Genomic DNA, 9,645 nt, shown 5'->3' with positions numbered 1-9,645 from the left:
GTGTCTCCTATCCTTGTTCTTCTTCATCATCTTCAACCTCTTAATCCTCTTCTTCTTTAGTAGTGCCCTCACCAAATTTTGTCTTTAACTTCTTAACCAATTTTTCTTTTTTCTTTGGTATGGAGGCAGTCATCAACTCCATCTCCACCTTTAATCTCACAACATCAAAAGTCCCAAAATGTGGTGCACTTTTGTCCACTTCCTCTTCTAATAATGCAGTTATAGCTGCAGATGCCTCATCTATATTTATTTGATAGCCAAGAGGTCTTAACCATCTAACCCTTGGTATGACAACTTGAATATAGGTATAATCAATATCTACAAGAAAGAATACATCATTTACATGTTTTTCTACTAATTAAACTAGTATCCTTGGCGTTTATTTCATGGTCTTCTTGAAATATTCAAAATAACTTGTCATAAGAGTTTCAAAATTAGCTCCCATTTGTTCTATATATTCATTAACTTGAGCTAGTAAGGACCTATTGGTCTTTAACCTTACTTTACCAAAGGATGGAAATTCATTCTATACATAGAAAAATATACAAATCAAAATTGCACCAAACTTGCACTATGCTCCTGTAATGCCCCACCAAGGGATCCAAAGAATTTCACTAAGTTTACCAAACAATTTTTTTTTAAAACATGAAAGATAAACCATTCATAACACTTGCAGAAGCAATAGAAACAATTTATAACATAACATAATAGATTACATTCTTTAAATATCCCTTAACGTTGAATTACTTCTAATCATAACTTATTCATCTAACATCACATCTTTATGAAATAACAATGATACATCCAATATACAAGTGTCCTTTGAAATTTACATTTTAGATTGCTCAATCATCCACTATACATGTTACAAGGTATGAAAGGCTTAAAAGAATAAACACCCATATCAATAAAGTACATCATCATCCAATATTAATCCATGATGCAATTAAAGTAAATGAAACCATAAACCATACATGATACATCATCACAAAAGATATAAACATCCATCATAAAAGATAACCATACATCACAAACATAAATAACTAAGTGCACAGTTCCTCCCAACCGTTAATAGCATCATTAGACCATCGTGAATCTTAGCCATCCCTCCGTGCGTAACATTCCAAAGCATCGAAGAGATCATCGGTAATATCATAGTAGGAATGTCACTCCTAAAACATCCTACTCACATGCAAAGCAAAGCATAATATATCATCAACTAACATATGCAAATCATCAATACAAGAACATACCAGTAAATAAAACCATCATAAGGTATACCATCTACCATAATGCTCCAAGAACAGAATGAAGATAAATACAAACCAAGAATGCTCCAGCCACAGTGTCTCGGATAGATCTCAAATGATAAGAGTGATAAAACACTACCACCTGACCGTGTGAAACTTAAATGGTCCACTCCCACCGTGCTGAGGAGATAATCTCAAGTCCCAAATAGGCTATCCATATCACAAAGCATAAATCTCTATGAGTCCAAGAATCCTAAAAGTATACTAAATCAAAGGTTCCAACACACAAAATCGACATCTAATTTCCAGAGGCACACAATGACATGTAGGAAACCTACTCTGCAAGCAAGAAAGTGTCATCGCATTTATCTCGTACAAGTTACCCTGGTAGTTAGCTAAACTCCACGGGTCCATACAGATCTCATGCGGCCACTAGTATCCTCTCATACTGACAAGGCATACTATGGAATGCAAGGTCGCAACCATGCATCTCACTACTCCCATCCTAGCTTGTACAAGCGCTCAAGGCATGGGCAAGAACCAAAACAATTATATTTTTAGGTTCATTTAATCTCCATTTAGTGTGTAAATGTTATCACTTATTAACCAAAATTACAATGAGTTGCCCTGGCAGCCACTTAGGGCCCCCGCCCCCATTGCAAGCCACTTCCTGACACTACAAGTAAATTACCTACCTTAATGCTCATGGAATCATAAATCACCACAGTCCTGTACAAGCGACTGTAAAGAAAATTAAAAAGATAATCCATAAAAAGAATCATCAAATATCCACAATATAAGCATCAAATATCCATAATAAGAATCATCAAATCTCCATGAGCATCTGGAAAAACATCCATAGAAAATCATGGCCACAACAGTTCTCTATTGGCAACTGAAGGCATCATTGATAATTATAAGTATCCATTGGTTCTCAATAATCAAAATAAATCATCACATCCATTGGTTCTCAACAAGCAACCAAGAATATCTCAAAATCATACTGATCGAAGACTCCAAAATGGTTGAGCCAAACATGTCACAACATGACATCATCAAGAAATAAATCCACATATTTTAGTCCCATCATGGCGACTAGAAAATAAACCAAGGATAACTGATCGATGACTCAAAAATGATTAGCTCAAGTGTCTCAGATACATATACATCTCAGCTTCACACATGAAGACTGATGAACAATAATACAAACATTTCATAGAGCATACGATCACATACCATGGTTGGGCTTATAAAGATCAAGACGAATTAAAATCAACATGCCAACACATCTCATAACCCTCGAGCCTCTGGTAACAACCTAGGACTGGTCAACACTAGTCAACCAAAAACCCAAAACAAGAAGCATAAAGAATACACGATGCAAACACATGTTTTGATTTACTAAAATCACATAGCTGAATAATGTGTAGAGTTTCAGTTTTCAATTTGCAAGTATATTTTCAAGTGTCTTAAGTTTCATCATTTGACCTACAAGTCAACCCATTTGATTCCCCGATATCATTATCCTTCCATTATTAAGAATTACATTCTAAGAATAACTTAAGGATAAATATTCACTAAACTGATCATCATTGACCCTTAATCAACTTGTTCTCTTTATTTAACTATGATCCATATTCTAATTGATCAACCTTTCAACTTTTCTATGATCATTATTCATTATATTATAAGAGGACCAATTATCATTCTTCGAATAAAAGATTATAACTTCATTAAAATGATCAATTAATATCGGTTCACAATCTTTGAATTTTTATCATTCTAATAATTCTCAATTATATATTACTAAGTCTTCACCATTAAAATATCTAAAGTCGTTATTCAAGTCATAAGAATAAGACCTATCAACTTGATATCAATACTTTTACAATCTCGTTAAAAGAATTATATCAATTAAATCTCCATTACTTTACTTAATTTAAATCTAATTCTCATTAATTGATTTAATTAATAATTACATAATTATAGCAACGTTCCAATTAATATCAGTTGACTAATAACTAACTAAAATTTTGTAAGTTAAAAGTCAACTATAATTCAATACTCAAATGATCATATTAATAATTCAATAATAATAATTTGTTAATATCTAATAACAAGCTATATTGGGAATCTTATTAACAAATCTATAATGACCACATTCGTCACTCTACAACAATGTTCACATTTATATTTTAATAATAACAAGTTATAATAAATCCCTAATACCAAGTATTATTATCTCAACTAAGTTTCCCCTATGTACGTTGATTCAGTTAATTGATACTCCTCCAAATTATTAACCAATTCAATTTGATTAATATTTTTTACAGTACTTCAATCATTAAATAATCTTTTCTAGATTAACTCTGATCATATTAATTGATAACTATTTAAACTATTTATACTATTATTTATTAATAGTTTGTTAGACCCAACAAACATTAATAAATAATAAACTCATCAAAACTATTATTAATCGATCTAGAGAACTTTACATAAGCTTTATTAGCTAACTCTTAATACCATTAAGGTATATCAATAATTTAGTTAATAATATATAATGTATTAATAACACCATAGTTATTCAAATTATAACAATGTTATAACAGTGACTCCATGTCAATTAAATCTTAATCCATTATCATTAAAGTCTCTTCATTTAAAAACATAATATAAAATTACCATCTCTAAATTATTTAATATATATTAAATAGTATTTAATATATATTATAAAATATATAAATTATATTAAAATCTCTTTTCTTTTAATTTTCTCTCATTTAAAAATCCATTTACTTAGATTGACTAATAATTAATTACACTTCTTCTACTATTAACTAATCTTAATTAAATTTGATTTAATTAGATTAGATAATAAACCATATAAAACTAATGCATATTAATAAGATTCTAATAAAAAAAGATTACAATAATATCTTTAATTCATTCCATGCTTTGATATATTATTTTTGTGAAGTTTAAGCATAAAGAACTCGTGGTTATGGAAAATGGAGAAATATATGTCCTTGAATAAAATAGTCCTAGTACGACGGCCATATCTCCCTAATGAACCGTTGAATTGGGCTGTAATTAAAATATGTTGGAGAGGGTCAAGTTGTACCATTTCTGATCGGAGCGATCGAATAAATTCGATCCCAATAAAAAGTTATGAATGACTGAGTTCGGGTCTATCCAAAGGGCAACGACAGGACAGTTTATGATGAATTAAGAATTTCTTCTTAAAATAATTGTTCTCTAAATTTATCCAATAATTTCACTAATGGATTTGGCCATAAATCTTGAAACCATTTTCAAATCTATTTCAATTTGATTCTAATTCGAACCCAAACCCGTTTAGATCTAATTTCTTCCTTAATTGGATCTAGGATTTTTTTTCTATTATTTTCTTTTCAACCAATAAAATATCTAAATTCCAATTTAATTGTAAATTCAATCACAAAGAGTTTTCAGACACATATAACAAACATGATGAAGACAGGAAGAGAAATAGTGCAAAAAAAAAATGCGAATATCACGAGTGCACCTGGACACTGATGCTAATTTTTCCATGCCTTAGAAGTCCATAGAAAATCCCTTCCTCTCCATCATTCGCAACTCCTTCAAGATCCAAGCCAACCAAATCCTCCAAGTGACTAGAAGAGCTAGAAGGAACATAGAAGCATGTAGAAAATATATGAGCATATGAACTTCTCAATGCATGTAAGCTTTGAAGCTTCCATTTTAAGCTTGTAGCTTGTAGCTTCCATTAAGCTTTCATTAAGCTTGTCCAAATACACTAGGAGAGCCTCAATTTAAAGGCCTCTAAGATGCATCTAGAGTGTCTCTAGAAACAACTAGAAGATAAGCATGACAATCAAGCATGAGCCTTCTCCAACTTTCTAGATGAGTCTTAAGGTTGTAGACACCATGTGCTCAAATAAAATGCTAACTCTTAAGTGTAGACAACTTATGCATTTTTAGAGTGCAAACTCCAGTGTTGTCTATATGACAACTCCCGAGAATTTGCCAACTCCTATGTGAGAAAACATTAAAATAATACACAATAATTAACATAATATTTACTTTACTCTTTCTAATTTAATTTATTTATTTATTAAATCTCATGCACTAACTTTAATAATTCCACTTTTCAATCTTAATATATTTATATTTTAGTCACATGAAATCTAGAATCTTTTAATAATTTTAATATATTTTCTACTTTTAAATTTTATTTCCAAATCTTAATCGCTAAGATATTTATTAGCTTTAATAATAATATTATTTAGCCATTTATTTGAAAATGAACTCCAAATATATTATTATTAAAATAAATATTGTCACATTCCAAATTTAAACTTTTAACTTTTTATTTTCAAATTTAATTAATTTTGCAATTAATTAAATAAAATAAATATTAAAATATCATATTAATTTTGTATTTAATTAAACCATTAATTAAATATTTTTAATTAGGCTTAATTAATAGAAAATACTCCAAAGACTCACAAAGGTAAAAATATGAAAATTCATCATAGCCAAAATACATACAAAATCAAACCAAAGGTTAATATCACGAATTACGTTATCCAACGTATTCAGAGGGTTCTCAACTCAGATACTTGTCCTAATTTTTTAATTAGAACAAATGGCTTAAAGGGTTGGGATTTGGACCTGAGAATTTATCTCTCCTCTCTTATCATTGAGATAATGTGATAGGGTACGCTCATCCTGACAAATTTAGGGAAGTCGATACTCGGTACCTGCAACCTGCATAAAAACCATGCATGTACAAGCACAATATATACTAAGCTAAACAGGCAATGGCAGGAAGTGGTGCATCATGTAGATCTCGACTAGCAGGTGACTACGACTCCCTTCTTTAACCACATCAGACATGCCATACAAAATCAAACACACAAAGAAAACATGCACACCATACACATGCAAGTATGGGGTAAGTATCCATAATAAAATGCATATGATAATAAATCATTTTACTAATCATCATTAATAACTGAAAGCAATGTAATAATCATCATTCATACATGAAATATAAAGTCTAAGTGATCTCATCACATAATAAATTGAATCTATAGCACAATATCTGATAATCTCGAAAGAATGCTGCTAACCAACAACATAAAACTAGTCTTAAAAGAGTTCAACAATGATAACAAAATGCGAACTAGGGGCAGACACTACATCCACCCCCCCTAGGATTGGGCTTACTCCTGGAAGCCTACAAGAAATAAGAACTGTGATACTCACTATGTTGGTCCCATTGAACCCCTTTTTCCCTATGTAGGGAAACATGATTCCACTGAGGATATTACAAAACCCTTAGAGGAATATGATTCTGGTTTAATGGTAAACCGAAAATCATATCGATCCAACATTCATTCTTTTAATAACTATTAAAATAAATCTCCTAATACATTCTAAACAAGAGCAACTTAATGCTTGCAAAGATAAACAAATATATACTATCTTACAACATAGATAAAATGATACATTTTTTGCAACTAGAATGAGTTTCAATTTTCAGTTTTGCCCTCGTTTAGGTTTAACTAGAATTTTTAGTTTTGAAAGTTGTGTTGAAGTATGAAAAATATGCAAGTAATAGTTTCAAGTTCTGTTTCAGTTCACCTAGTTTCAAGTTTCAGTTTGAAAAAGATACACATGATAGTTCAAAGTTTTCGTTTTGTTCATCTAGTTGACAACTAGTGGTATTCAAATATACCCAAAGCTCCCAATGTTGAAACTCGGGCTCTGATACCAAATGTAATGCCCCGCCAAGGGATCCAAAGAATTTCACTAATTTTACCAAACAATTTTTTTTTAAAACATGAAAGATAAACCATTCATAACACTTGCGGAAGCAATAGAAACAATACATAACATAACATAACAGATTACATTCTTTAAAGATCCCTTAACGTTGAATTACTTCTAATCATAACTTATTCATCTAACATCACATCTTTATGAAATAACAATGATACATCCAATATACAAGTGTCCTTTGAAATTTACATTTTAGATTGCTCAATCATCCACTGTACATGTTACAAGGTATGAAAGGCTTAAAAGAATAAACACCCACATAAATAAAGTACATCATCATCGAATATTAATTCATGATGCAATTAAAGTAAATGAAACCATAAACCATACATGATACATCATTGCAAAAGATATAAACATCCATCATAAAAGATAATCATACATCACAAACATAAATAACTAAATGCACGGTTCCTCCCAACCGTTAATAACATCATTAGAACATCATGGATCCTAGCCATCCCTCTGTGCGTAACATTCCAAAGCACCGAAGAGATCATCGGTAATATCATAGTAGGAATGTCACTCCTAAAACATCCTACTCACATGCAAAGCAAAGCATAATATATCATCAACTAACATATGCAAATCATCAATACAAGAACATACCAGTAAATACATCCATCATAAGGTATATCATCTACCATAATGCTCCAAGAACAGAATGAAGATAAATACCAACCAAGAATGCTCCAGCCACGGTGTCTCGGACAGATCTCAAATGATAAGAGTGATAAAACACTACCACCTGACCGCGTGGAACCTAAATGGTCCACTCCCACCGTGCTGAGGAGATAATCTCAAGTCTCAAATAAGCTATCCATATCACAAAGCATAAAACTCTATGAGTCCAGGAATCTTAAAAGTATACTAACTCAAAGGTTCCAACACACAAAATTGACATCTAATTTTCAAAGGCACACAATGACATGTAGAAAACTTACTCTGCAAGCGAGAAAGTGTCATCGTATTTATCTCGTACAAGTTACCCTAGCAGTTAGCTAAACTCCATGGGTCCATACAGATCTTATGCGGCCACTAGTATCCTCTCATATTGACAAGGCATACTATGGAATGCAAGGTCGCAACCATGCGTCTCACTACTCCTATCCTAGCTTGTACAAGCGCTCAAGGCATGGGCAAAAATTAAAACAATTATCTTTTTAGGTTCATTTAATCCCCATTTAGTGTGTAAATGTTATCACTTATTAACCAAACTTACAATGAGTTACCCTAGCAGTCACTTAGGGCCCTGACCCCCATTGCTAGCCACTTCCTGACACTACATGTAGATTACCTACCCTAATGCTCATGGAATTATAAATCACCACAGTCCTGTACAAGCGATTGTAAAGAAAATTCAAAAGATAATCCATAAAAAAAATCATCAAATATCCACAATATAAGCATCAAATATCCATAATAAGAATCATCAAATCTCCAAGATAAGAATCATCAAATCTCTATGAGCATCTGAAAAAACATCCATAGAAAATTATGACCACAACAATTCTCTATTGGCAACTGAAGGCATCAATGATAATCACAAGTATCCATTGGTTCTCAATAACCAAAATAAATCATCACATCCATTGGTTCTCAACAAGCAACCAAGAATATCTCAAAATCATACTGATCGAAGACTCCAAAATGGTTGAGCCAAACATGTCACAACATGACATCATCAAGAAATAAATCCACATATTTCAGTCCCATCATGGCGACTAGAAAACAAACCAAGGATAACTGCTCGATGACTCAAAAATGATTAGCTCAAGTGTCTCAGATACATATACATCTCAGCTTCACACATGAAGACTGATGAACAATAATACAAACATTTCATAGAGCATACGATCACATACCATGGTTGGACTTATAAAGATCAAGACCAATTAAAATCAACATGCCAACACATCTCATAACCCCCGAGCCTTTGGTAACAACCTAGGACTGGTCAACACTAGTCAACCAAAAACCTAAAAGAAGAAGCATAAAGAATACACGATGCAAACACATGTTTTGGTTTACTAAAATCACATAGCTGAATAATGTGTAGAGTTTCAGTTTTCAATTTGCAAGTATATTTTCAAGTGTCTTAAGTTTCATCATTTGACCTACAAGTCAACCCATTTGATTCCCCGATAGCATTATCCTTCCATTATTAAGAATTACATTCTAAGAATAACTTAAGGATAAATATTCAGTAAACTAATCATCATTGACCCTTAATCAACTTGTTCTCTTTATTTAACTATGATCCATATTCTAATTGATCAACCTTTCAACTTTTCTATGATCATTATTCATTATATTATAAGAGGACCAATTATCATTCTTCGAATAAAAGATTATAACTTTATTAAAATGATCAATTAATATCGGTTCACAATTTTTTAATTTTTATCATTCTAATAATTCTCAATTATATATTACTAAGTCTTCACCATTAAAATCTCTAAAGTCGTTATTCAAGTCATAAGAATAAGACCTATCAACTTGATATCAATACTTTTACAATCTCGTTAAAAGAATTATATCAATT

Source organism: Cupressus sempervirens, chromosome 8 (genome assembly GCF_028749045.1).
Source record: "Cupressus sempervirens isolate cs-2001-9-10 chromosome 8, ASM2874904v1, whole genome shotgun sequence".
Taxonomy (NCBI): Eukaryota; Viridiplantae; Streptophyta; class Pinopsida; order Cupressales; family Cupressaceae; genus Cupressus; species Cupressus sempervirens.
The sequence above is the reverse complement of the archived record's forward strand: the minus strand, read 5'-3'. Positions refer to the sequence as shown.